This window comes from Hyperoodon ampullatus, assembly GCF_949752795.1.
Source record: "Hyperoodon ampullatus genome assembly, chromosome: 6".
Lineage (NCBI taxonomy): Eukaryota > Metazoa > Chordata > Mammalia > Artiodactyla > Ziphiidae > Hyperoodon > Hyperoodon ampullatus.
Genome location: NC_136919.1, coordinates 115,487,833 through 115,500,569, shown reverse-complemented (window position 1 = coordinate 115,500,569; position 12,737 = coordinate 115,487,833). Strand labels below are relative to the sequence as shown.

Below are 12,737 nucleotides of genomic sequence, written 5' to 3'. Positions count from 1 at the left end.
AACCAGCAGCGCCTCCTCAAATAAAGAAAATCCCCTTGCCGTTTCCTGCGTTGGGAATCTCTTCAGTTCCTCGGTTACTTCTTCTTCCTCTTGTCTCTCTTTGTCCTTTCTCTGGGCCTCCAATTCCATCAGGTCTTCATTAGTAAGCTCCTCACGTTACACAGCAAGGAGTTCAGTGAAGTCGTCCTCTTGCAGATCTAGCTTGAAATAAAGATACTGTACTACTGTACTCTATACAGTACAGTACAGAAAAGTACACAAAGGCACAACCAGTCGTAGAGGATGCACACACGTGACAATGTACGCCACACACGTAAACTAACTCACGTGACTGGACATGTGAATGCAAGTTCGCAACTTGAAGGTTCGTATGTAGGGGACTTACTGTACAAGTAATACACGCATCGTGTATTCATTTCCTGCCGATGCCGCAACAAACTACCACAAATTTTAGTGGCTTAAGACAACACATCTCTATTATCTTCCAGTTCTGCAGGTCAGAAGTTCAAAATGAGTCTTAAGGGTTAAATCAAGGTATTGGGAAAACTGTGTTCCTTCTGGAGCTGTAGGGGAGAATCCTTTTCCCTGCATTTCCCAGCTTCTAGAAGCCACCTGCATTCCTTGGCTCCTGGCCCCTTCCCCCATCTTCAAAGTGTATCACTTCAACCTGTGCTTCCATCGTCATATCTCCTCTCTGCCTCTTACGCTCTGCCTGCCTCTTATAAGGACCCTTGTGATTACATTGTGCTTATCCTGATTAAGGAGGATAATCGCCCCATCTCAACAGCCTTAACTTAATCATACCTGCAAAGTCACTTTTGCCATTAAGGTCACCACTCACAGGTTCCAAGGATTAGGAAATGAACATTTTGAGGATCATTGTTCTACATAAGACACATAATAAAAAAAAAATAGTAAAAATAAAAAGTAAAATAACCCCCCAGATCATTTTAACTGTTCCTATTATTATTTCATCTGCTTGTTTGCTACTGAACTCTAAATAACATGCTTACATCTTTCTATTTTTTGATTTATCAACTTTAAAAAGGTCTATTGACTCCCTGAATTTAACACTCTCACCTCCCTTCTCTTGCCTCTCAACACTCCCTCACCCCTCCAATTTAGTTATATATTGACTTTGACTTTTATTTATTTTTAAAATTTATTTATTTTTGGTTGCATTGGGTCTTCGTTGTTGCACGGCGTGTGGGCTTCTCACTGCGGTGGCTTCTCTTGTTGCGGAGCAATGGCTCTAGGTGCTCGGCCTTAAGTAGCGGTGGCACACAGGCTTACTTGCTCCGCGGCATGTGGGATCTTCCCGGACCGGGGCTCGAACCCGTGTCCCCTGCATTGGCAGGCAGACTCTTAACCACTGCGCCACCAGGGAAGCCCCTGACTTTGACTTTTAACACTGTTTACTTACTGCCTGTATAGAAGATGCAAAAGTGGCTGCACCTATGTTTTCCTCCATTGTCCCTCCTACTGCTTTATGCTGGGTTTGTCAGTGATATCATTAGTTTTCGTTGTCAAGGATTATTTTTCTGAAATTATAATTAAGTCTTCCTTATGCTTTGTCTGTAGATTAATTCTAACATTGAACATTAATAGCAATTCCAATATAATGATTATGAAGGTATTAATCACTGAAGAATGAAATAGGGTGATTGGACCTATAGGAAAGGAAAGGCAGTCCTACATCCTTGAACCTGGACCTCTTGAAGGAAAGGATTCCAAGCAACAAGGTTAAGGGAATCTTTTTTTCCCCAATGAATACTCAAAATTGGTGCATGTTTTAATTTGCCTCCCGTCCTTGCCTACATCTGTCCTATTCCCCTCCCAGGATAAAAACTCATATTATTTTCTTATGTATTCTTCTACAGATTCTCTATCAATACTAATAACATATTTTTATCTCCTTTTCTTACACAAAAGGCAGCATACAAATACTATTCTGCACTATTACAGGGTGAATTGTGTCCCCTCAAAAGATATGTTGAAGCCCTAACCTCCAGTACCTATGAATGGGAACTTATTTGGACATAGGGTGTTGGAAGATGTAATCAAGTTAAGATGAGGTCATTAGGGTGGACCCTAATCCAATATGACTGGTGTCCTTATAGAAAGAGGGAAATTTGAATACAGACACATAGAGAGAAGGTCATGTGATAACAGAGGCAGAGACTGAAATGAAGCAGCTGCAAGCCAAGGAATGCCAAGGATGCTGGCCACCAACAGAAGTTAGAAGAGGCAAGGAAGGATCCTCCCCTTGGGGCTTTAGAAGGAGCATGGTTCTGCCATCTTGATTTTGGACTTCTAGCCTCCAAAACTTTCAGACAATAAATTTCTGTTGTTATAAGCTACCTAGATTGTGGTACTTTGGCATGGTAACCCCAGTGAACTAATACATGCACCTTGCTTTTTTTTTTCACTTGACATATCAGAGATTTTCTGAAGCAGTACATAGCAACTTTTGTGAAAAATGCCACACAATATTCCATTATAAGTTACCATAAGTTATTTACCATACTCTACTGATGGACACTTGAGTTATTTTCAGTCTTTTGCTATTACAGACAATCTTGCAATGAATAATTTTGTACGTATGTAATTTCATAAGAGTGTAGGGAGTTCCCTGGCAGTCCAGTGGTTAGGATTTGGAGCTTTCACTCCGGGCGGGGTTTGATCCCTGGGCAGGAAACTAAGATCCCACAAGCCACGCAGCTGAAAAAAAAAAAAAAAAGAATGTAGTTATATCTGTAGGGTAAATTTCCAGAAGTGGAAGTGCTGAGGCAAAGGGTGAATACATTTATAATTGTGATATTTCTGATTGGTGATCATGAGAGTTGAATCTGTTTGCATTTCCACCAGCAATTTGTGAACATACTGGTTTCCCACATTCTTGCCAAAAGAATGTGCTGTCAAACATGGATTTTTGTTAGTCATAGGTTGAACATGGCATTCAGTATAGTTTAAATTCATATTTCCTTTATTATAAGTGAGATTAAACATATTTTTATGGGTTAAGAGCCACTCATATTTCTATAAACTATCTAATTATGTCCATTTTTCTATTGGGCTATTAGCTTTTACTTACTGAATTCTATGTTCTTTTACCTTCTTTTCCTGTGGAAAAAGTTTCTATTTTTTCCCCCAAATGCCCATTTTTCTTTTGACTTTGATTTTTATATTTTTAATTGAAGAGTTTAAAATACTTATGTAGGGCTTCCCTGGTGGCACAGTGGTTGAGAGTCCGCCTACCGATGCAGGGGACACGGGTTTGTGCCCCAGTCTGGGAGGATCCCACATGCCGTGGAGCGGCTAGGCCCGTGAGCCACAGCCGCTGAGCCTGCGCGTCCGGAGCCTGTGCTCCGCAACGGGAGGCCATAACAGTGAGAGGCCCGCATACCGCAAAAAAACATGAAAAAATAAAATATTTATGTAGTCAATTTATCAATCTTTTCTTTTATGGCTTCTGTATTTTGAGTTTTCCTTAGGAAAAAAATCTTCCCTGCTCTAAAGTTTTAAAAGAATTTACCCGTGTTTTCTTTTATATTTTTATTTTTTTACATGTAAATATTTGATCCACTTGGAATTTAATCTGGTGTACAGTGTGAGCTTTTTGTACAACTTTTCCCTTTCCAAATCTCTTCTTAGTTGTCTGAATACCATTTACTGATATGAGATTTACCTTTATCACATACTAAATTCCCATATATATTTTGGTTAATCTCTGGACTTTCTATTCTGTTCTGTTTATTCATTCATGTCTCAATGCCAAAATATGTTAATTTTTGTGATTTCAATAATATGTTGCAATATTTAGTAGGACAATTCAATGTTCATTTTTTTTAAATTTCAAAAATATCCTGGCTCTTGCTTTTTTTTTTTTTTGGCCGCACCAAGCAGCTTGCAGGATGTGGGAACTTAATTCCCCTGGCTCTTGCTTTCTTATTTACATATATACAGTTGAGAATCTGCTTCTCCCAGAGGTCTAATATACATAAGCAGATGTTTTCATTTTTACTCACTACATTCTCTTTCTTTAGGACTTAGACATTTTAATGTACTCCTTCCCTTTGATGATAAGGTTTCATCACAGACCCAAACTTACACACCTCTCTTTTTTCCTTATGACGAGTGTATCCTAAGAGACTCTTTGGACTCTGACATGACACACTTCTTCCAGGGACCCTGCATCCTCCAGTCCAAATTCTATGATTGTCTCAGTTCAGGCTTGAGATGGACCTTGATGACATATTCATTCACGCTTTCAGTATTTGTTAGCACCTTCTCAAATATCCAGGGATAATATGAATTAAATAAGAAATGAATAGCCCTATAAGAAGAAGATTATGAAACTTTTCAGAAGGAAATATTCCAGTAATTAAAACTATGTGATGCTAGTGAAGACTAATGGAATAAAATATGAGACCTAGAAAAAGACCAACTATATATGAGAACTTGGTTTATGATAAGATGACATTTCAAATCAGATAAGGAAATATAAAGTATTCAAAAACGGTAGTATTGGGATACAGGCTGAGCCATTTCAACAAAAGCCCTAGAAATAGAGTTGCTACTCCATGTGTGGTCCGCACACTGTGGTCCATGATGAGGTAGGTTCTGAAACTGTGCAAGCTTTTAGAAACTTTCATAGAAATTTGACCTTGCTGTCACCTGCAAGTGCATGATGGTCTCACTCAACAGAGTATATTGCAGTATGGATGTTGAGAACACAGGTGTGCTGAAGGTCATGTGACATCTTCGGCGTACTAGTCATGGGCAGTAGGACCCTGTTACAGCGTGTGATATTTTAATTTCAGTCTGAGAAAATGTCATGATTTAAAAACTTTTCAAAACATTAGTAATTATTGATAGTTATAATACTATTTAAATAATTCATAATTATTTTATTTCTTAACCAAGCCTGTGTGTGTGTGTGTGTGTGTGTGTGCGTGTGCGTGTTAAAAGGAACTTTCTTGGGTGTCGGGGGTTCAGATGAGGTCCATGAGGATGTCATCCTTCATGACGCTGGGCTGCAGGCCTGGCTGGGGGACCGGGCCCCAGGGAACCCTGCTGAGCAGCCTCTGACCTGACAGTGGAGCCCTGGGGGGAAGCTGCGCAGGCCAGGACTGGATAGGCCCCTGGTGCGGTGGGGACAGCAGTGCAGGGGCCCCTAGTGGCTGAAGGTGGTGGAGAGAGGCCTGAGGCGGGGGGACCCCAGTCTAGGGCGGTGGCGGGTTGAAGAGGAGGCTCCGCAGTTGGGGGTCGGCCCCGGGGTTCTGGGGCCGATGGGTGGGTCCGGGAGGGGGCGGGCCAGGGCCGCTGCAGGAGGGCCTTGTGGGGCGCCTGGGCAGCACCCCTGGGCTGGGGCTGCCCCGTGGCTGCAGAAGCTCCCACGGTCCCCTGAGGCTGGGGCTGTGGCGGCCGGAGCTGCTGCTCAAGCTTCTGCTGCTGGAGTTGCTTGTGGTTGGTGATGACCTGCCGGATGCCACTCACAAAGTGTCTCTGGTCTTAGGGGATAAGGCCCATGAAGACCTTCTTGAATGAGTACAGGAGCATGAGCACACGCACCTTGCAGGGGGCCGCGTGGGGAAGTGCACACAGCCAGCGAAGCCGTTGCCCAGCATGTGGTAGAGACCTCGGAGGGAGTCCAGGTCCTTGTTGGTGAAGTGGAAATGGACCATCCCTGAGCTCCAGAACAAAGGGTGCAGGGTGCTCAGCAGCTGCTGGGGCATGAGCTGCGTGATCAGCACCGTCCTCTTTTCAGGTTCTCGCCGTGATTCAGGTAGACCTGAGAAGGCAGTGACCAACTCAGCTTGGTGCTGGCACCACAGAGGCAGGTTTGGGCTTCTCCTGCCACTCGAGGACCCCGCTCCAGGCCAGTAGTTTGTTGGAGACTGACTGCTGCCCGCCGAGGGCCAGGGCCCCGAGCTGGGCCAGAGAACAGTGCCCGCCCTGAACAATGCCCTGGGCCAGGGGCCACAGTGGAGACCAGGCTGGGCTGGGAAGGGGGGAGGCGGCTTATGGGGCACCGGGGGGCCCGGGCCTGGCTGTAGGGGGGGACCCACTCCTGGAGCAGCTTGCTGAAGAGGGTTGATGGGCGCAGCCAGGGCCCAGCCCAGCCTTCTGGTTCTTGGTGGCCTCCACGGCGCTCTGGGCAGCCACCTGAGCTGCACTCAGGGGACCTGGTACTGCAGGAGGACAGGGGGCAGAGGCTGCTGGGGGGTTGCCAAGAGCGGGGCACCCAAGGGAGGATCTAGAGGCAGGGGCACGGGCGGCTTTGGCTGGAGGGGGCCTGGGGCCGAGCCATCCCCGACGGGCAGCACAAGCCCCCGCACCAGCACCCTGTGCCTCGGGTCCTGGCTCACGTCTCTTGGTGGCTGCAGTGGCTCCAGCCTGGCGGGAGGAGCCGCCTTCTCAAACAGAAGCTGCAGGGCAGGCAGTTTCCAGGGCAACACGATGGAGAAGTAGATTCCTCACTCCCCAGTCTTCTGCACGAGGGTCTCCGTCGTGCACCAGGAGTATGTGGTGCTCTCAACAGCAGGCAGCAGGTAGGGGGGCGAGTTACAGATAAGGAGGCAGAGTCGGTGTGTCTGGCCAATCTGCTCTGGCTTCTTCTTGAAGTCATCGAACAGCTGCAGGGCCCTGCTGACGCCTTCAGCGATGAGGCTGCAGCTCTGGCCCCGCCCGCCCCCCCCCCCCATGAACTTCATGCCATCGAGCCAGATGACAAACCCATAGGCGCTGCTGGTGGGAGCGTGATATTGTACGTAGGACTCAGGAGCGCAGTCCACTGTGTTGAACACCACGAGGCTGTGCTGGGTCCCCCCGCAGTCTCCCCCGAAGTCCGTCTCGGCAGCAGGACCACCATTAAAATACTTGATGGCCAGGAGCAGGTAGTGCTCGTGGAGGCCCTCGAAGTAGGGCCCCAGGTTGGCTGTGCCCTAAATCACAAACACCACGTCAGCTATGAGGCCCCAGGCCCAGCCGCCAAGCCTGTTTTAAATTCATAGTTTAACATTATTAGCCCAATGAAATACAGTTTTTTTTTGTTTTTTGTTTTTTTTTGCGGTACGCGGGCCTCTCACTGCTGTGGCCTCTCCCGTTGCGGAGCACAGGCTCCGGACGCGCAGGCTCAGCGGCCATGGCTCACGGGCCCAGCCGCTCCGCGGCATGTGGGATCTTCCCGGACCAGGGCACGAACCCGTGTCCCCTGCATCGGCAGGCGGACTCCCAACCACTGCGCCACCAGGGAAGCCCCAACTTCACTCTTTTTAAAAATGACTTTTGCTGTTCTAGGTCCATAGGAATTTCCATTACAAATTTTACAATTAGCTTGTCAATTTCACCCAAAGTGCCTGCAGGAATTTTGATCAGAATTGCATTGAATCTATAAATCAACATGGGGAGAATTAATAATACTGAGTTTTCCAATCCAAAAACATATTATATTGCATCATTTATTTAGGTCTTCTTTAATTCCTTAGAGCAATACTCTATTCTTTTCAGTGAAGAAGTGTTGCATGTCTTTTGTTATGTTTAATGTGCCTAGTTTTATAACATGTCTGTGTTGTTTATTATTACATTTTTTGAAATATAATTTTGTTATCAATATTATGGAGTCAAATAGTAAAACATTTGGAAATTGTCTCCGTTTTTTATTCATTTCATGTTTTCTAGAGATTTAATTTTATAGTATATTTCAAAAGTATTCTTCCATGAGAGATTGTCCTCCACCACAGATAGAGAAGCACTTGTCTACAGATACAGAGTCTAGGTCTGGTCAGTGTCTGAAGTTCTTATCATCATCCAAGCATTCTTGGGAAGGGGGCAAGAACAGCCATGGAAGTGCATACCTAACTCTTCTGAAAAATGATCTGGAAGTGGCACGTATCAATCCTGCTCACATCTCATGGACCCCCTTTGCTGCAAGGGAGGCTGAGAAGTGTAGCTTTTGGTGGCTGACATGAGTCCAGTAATGGCTATCATTATGGAAGAAGGGAGGCATGGATGTAAATAAAAACAAAAATAAAGAAATGGGACCTAATTAAACTCAAAAGCTTTTGCACAGCAAAGGAAACCATAAACAAAATGAAAAGACAACCTACAGAATGGGAGAAAATATTTGCAAACGAAGTGACTGACAAGGGATTAATCTCCAAAATAGATAAACAGCTCATGCAGTTCAATATCAAAAAAACAAACAACCCAATCAAAAAATGGGCAGAAGATCTAAATAGACATTTCTCCAAAGAAGACATACAGATGGTCAATAGGCACATGAAAAGATGCACAACATCACTAATTATTAGAGAAATGAAAATCAAAACTATAATGAGGTATCACCTCACACCAGTCAGAATGGCCATGATCAAAAAATCTAGAAACAATAAATGCTGGAGAGGGTGTGGAGAAAAGGGAACCCTCTTGCACTGTTGATGGGAATGTAAATTGGTACAGCCACTATGGAAAACATCATGGAGGTTCCTTAGAAAACTAAAAATAGAGTTACCATGTGATCCAGCAGTCCCACTCCTGGGCATATATCTGGAGAAAACCATAATTCAAGAAGATACATGCACCCCAATATTCATTGCAGCACTATTTACAATAGCCAGGACATGGAAACAACCTAAATGTCCATTGACAGAGGAATGGATAAAGAAGATATGGTATATATATATATGTACACACACACACACACAATGGAATATTACTCAGCCATAAAAAGAACAAAATAATGCCATTTGCAGCAACATGGATGGACCTAGAGATTGTCATACTGAGTGAAGAACATCAGACAAAGACAAATATAATATGATATCACTTATATGTGGAATCTAAAAAAAATGGTACACATGAACTTGTTTACAAAGCAGAAATAGAGTCACAGATGTAGAAAACAAACTTATGTAGAAGGGGAGGGCAGGGATAAATTGGGAGTTTCGGGCTGACATATACACACTACTATATATAAAACAGATAACTAATAAGGACCTACTGTATAGCACAGGGAACTCTACTCAATACTTTGTAATGACCTATATGAGAACAGAATCTGAAAAAGAGTGGATATATGTCTAGGTATAACTGATTCGCTTTGTTATACTCCTGAAACTAACACAACATTATATATCAACTATACTCCAATAAAAATTAAAATAAGAAGGGGGGCATGGATATGGCTATGGTTAGATCTCTGTCACTGTTGGTCCTTCTGGATCCCTAAATGTTAATGCTCTCCTCTCTTCCAATGCAGAGAACGTACTCACACCGCCTCAAGTGAGAGGCCTCATCCAGTTTAATAGCTAGGATATCAAGTTGTTATGCATCCTCCTCCATCAAGTTTAGATACAGCTTCTCATGATCTGATGACTGACTGTGGAGCGGAGTACCATGCACCAGTTACCAATCCCAGGGGAGGACTCCAACTGAAGGAAGCATAGCAAAGGTCACCACTATGCCAACCAGCAGGAATAGAGTCCAAACTTCTTCCCATTGCATCTTGTATCAAAGCGGCCAAGGAAGACAGCACTGGATGAAATAAAGCTTTACTTACACAGAAAGGAGACAGAGTAAGATGAGCTTCAATTGTGTGCCTTAGTGTTCCCTGGCCAGCGGCTTGTTCCTGGCAGTGACACAGGGCAGTTGGCCTATACATACTCTTTTGGTGCTGCAGTTGAAGGAATCTTGTCCTTTCCCTGCAGAGGACAGACATAGCTGTGGGGTTGGCCAGCTGCCATTTGACACACACGCTTTAAGCAGAGACAAAAGAGTACTCATTGAGCATGGAACAAGGAAAGATATTCCCACACAGGGCGATAAGCCCGGCACAGGCTGTGTGGGCCCTTTATCTCTTGGTAGGAAGTGTTTCAGGCCCAAGGCCCATTCTGAGGCAGCAGAGTTGGGGCCCAAAGACTGCGTGCATGAGACAGCCCTTCCCAACATGTACAAAACAAAACCCACATTGTCTGTGGTCCCTCCCAGAGACGCAGTACGAAATGGTAGACTAGGACAAGGACAGCTGCTATAAAAATCCTTATTTGGAAAAGAAAAAAAAATTGGAAACCCAGCACCCAGTGGTCCATAGCGTTGATCAGTTTCTGCAGGACAAGATGTGAAGGCTCCCTGCCCTGGCAGTGGAGTAACTTTTAGGTCAGACCTTGGTTCTGGTCTCTGAGAATAGCTCTCTTGTCGCTGTTCTCTCTGAAACCTAGTTTTGTAATGAAATTGACACCAGAGAGTCTGGCCACTTGAAGTCTGCATCACGTTTACAATCTGCTTCCTGCTGCTGCAGGGCACACTCAGCTCCTCCTTGAGGGAGGCAGCCCGATGTCTAAACAAGTCATTGCATCTGTGTCAAAACCCAGGACCTGGCGTCAATGCAGTCTTTTCCATGGTGTGCTGGGGGTGTAATCATCTAGACCAGGAGGTAGCGCTCACTATCTCTCTCCAGTCTTATTGGCTAGAACTTTTCATGTGTCCACACCTGGCTGCAAGAGAACAGGAAATGCAGACTTCAGCTGGGTATATATATATATATATATATATATATATATATATATATATATACCTGGGTATATCCATATCCTCAGCTAGAACTCAGAAGTCCTGTTTGGAAAGATGTCTTGAATAGATGAAGGATGCTCGTGAACAACTAGTCTGTCTCGGCCACACTCAGGCACGAAGTCTCCCTCCTACACCACTCACAAACGTGGAACTGAGCACGTTTCCATGACTAATATACACACACATAAACGCATGCACACTTACACAAAGCTTTTGTTGGTGGTAATAGACTGCTTGCTTTTGGAAGATGGGTGGCGTTTATGTAACAAAAATAAAATGATAATAGTAGACCTTCTGGTTCTCTAAAGACCCTCAGCCATTTCATTGCAATTCTCAACCTCCCTTCTGCTTTTCTCTTTACCTGGCTCTGTCTGCACTTCAGCATTTCTATTCATTCCTATTCCCAAGTGGTTTAGCTTTTCTTGTGCCCTCTTGCCTATTATTAATGCCCTGACAGTCTCACTTTCCACCCAAGTGATATTATTAAAGAATTCCGCTAAAGGAAGACAGGTCTCCTTTAAAAGGAATTCAAGGGATGTACTAGGACTGTAATGTAGAACATGAGAAATATAATGAACTCTGCTGTATGTTGTATAGGAAAGGTATAAAGAGAGCAAATCTTAAGAGTTCTCACCACAAGAAAAATTTTTTTTCTATTTCTTTAATTTTGCATCTATATGATATGATGGATGTTCACTAAATTTATTGCCATAATCATTTCATGATGTATGTAAGTCAAATTGTTATACTGTATACCTTAAACTTCTACAGTGCTGTATGTCAATTATATCACAATAAAACTGGAAGAAAAAAGATAAGTTAGGGCTTCCCTGGTGGCACAGTGGTTGAGAGTCCGCCTGCCAATGCAGGGGACACAGGTTCGTGCCCCGGTTCGGGAAGATCCCACATGCCGCAGAGCGGCTGGGCCCGTGAGCCGTGGCCGCTGAGCCTGCACGTCCGGAGCCTGTGCTCCGCAACGGGAGAGGCCACAACAGTGAGAGGCCCGTGTACCGCAAAAAAAAAAAAAAGGTAAGTTAAAACATGACAACTAAAAAAAATGAATTCAAGGTCTATTAAAATTATGATTTTCTTTCATCCTACTCAGAGTTTGTGTATTGCACAGAAGAGACTGAAAGGGACTAGAAAGGGACTACACTATTATAATAACCTTATAAGGTAGGTCTTATTTTTAATATTTCCATTTTCTAGATAAGGAAACTAAAGCACAGAGAGGGTAAGTTACTTGTGCAAAGCTCACACAGCTAATGATAATAATAATAACAAACAGAGTGCTTACTGTAATCACGGTTCTGAGTGTTTTATATGTAACAATACCATTTAATTCCCGTCTGTGTGATAGGTGATGACATGTTTCCCATTTACAGATGAATAAACTGAGGCCTGGAACAGTTTAATAAGTTGCTCAAGGTTACACAGGTAGTAAGTGGCAAGGCTGGGATTTGAATCTGGGTCTAGGTCCATCCATGCCTGTAAAATTTACATTCTTTTATTTCTTTTTAAAAATTTTTCTTCTTTTTTTTTTTTTGGTTTAAGAAATGTGTTTTTTTTGTTTTGAAACTTTACATTTTTAAACATTAATGTTCACAGCCCCAAGCTTACATGGTAAATTTAATGAGTTGATCCTCTAAAACAAAGGGGTCCTGGCAGAGATTACCTTTAAGAGTACCAGTATCAGGGATAAGGCCTGGTGAAGGTTCTCTGACTGTGGGGTCATGATGTGTGTTAGGTCGGTGGATTTGAGTTCCACTACAGAATCTAGCTGGGTGCATCCATTCGCAGCAGGGTGGAAAGACTCCTAGGAGGTCAGGGTTTGAATTACAGCAACCTGAAAGCTAAGTGAGGTCCCTGCCTGGAAAGTAAACATCGGAATGCTTATTCAAAAAGCAAAGCCTGGATTTGCTGGGCTCTCTCGAGAGATGCCATCGTTATTGAAGGCCTTATACCATCTGGATCCCTGTGCACAGCAAAGCCTAATGATGCTGACAGGTCACGAAAGTTCGCACTAATGGGCTCGTGTTTTATTTATTCAGGTGCTGATTTGACATTTCCCAGCCCCGATGAATCTATGGATTTGGAAGTAACTGGGTCCTCTCTTTCTATACCGTGATGTTATCTCCCAAAATGAAGGAAATGAGAAACAGGAA

At 43.9% G+C, this 12,737-nt stretch overlaps 1 pseudogene across 1 annotated transcript; it reads right to left on the bottom strand.

The window, feature by feature from the left end:
- Nucleotides 1–4,994: 4,994 nt before the first annotated feature.
- On the bottom strand, nt 4,995–12,362 carry LOC307054894 (mediator of RNA polymerase II transcription subunit 25-like; annotated as a pseudogene). The gene is made up of 3 exons: nt 12,193–12,362; nt 10,166–10,357; nt 4,995–6,999 (listed from the first exon to the last, which is right to left on the bottom strand). The product of its transcript is annotated as a mediator of RNA polymerase II transcription subunit 25-like (transcript).
- Between the last annotated feature and the right edge of the window lie 375 nt (nt 12,363–12,737).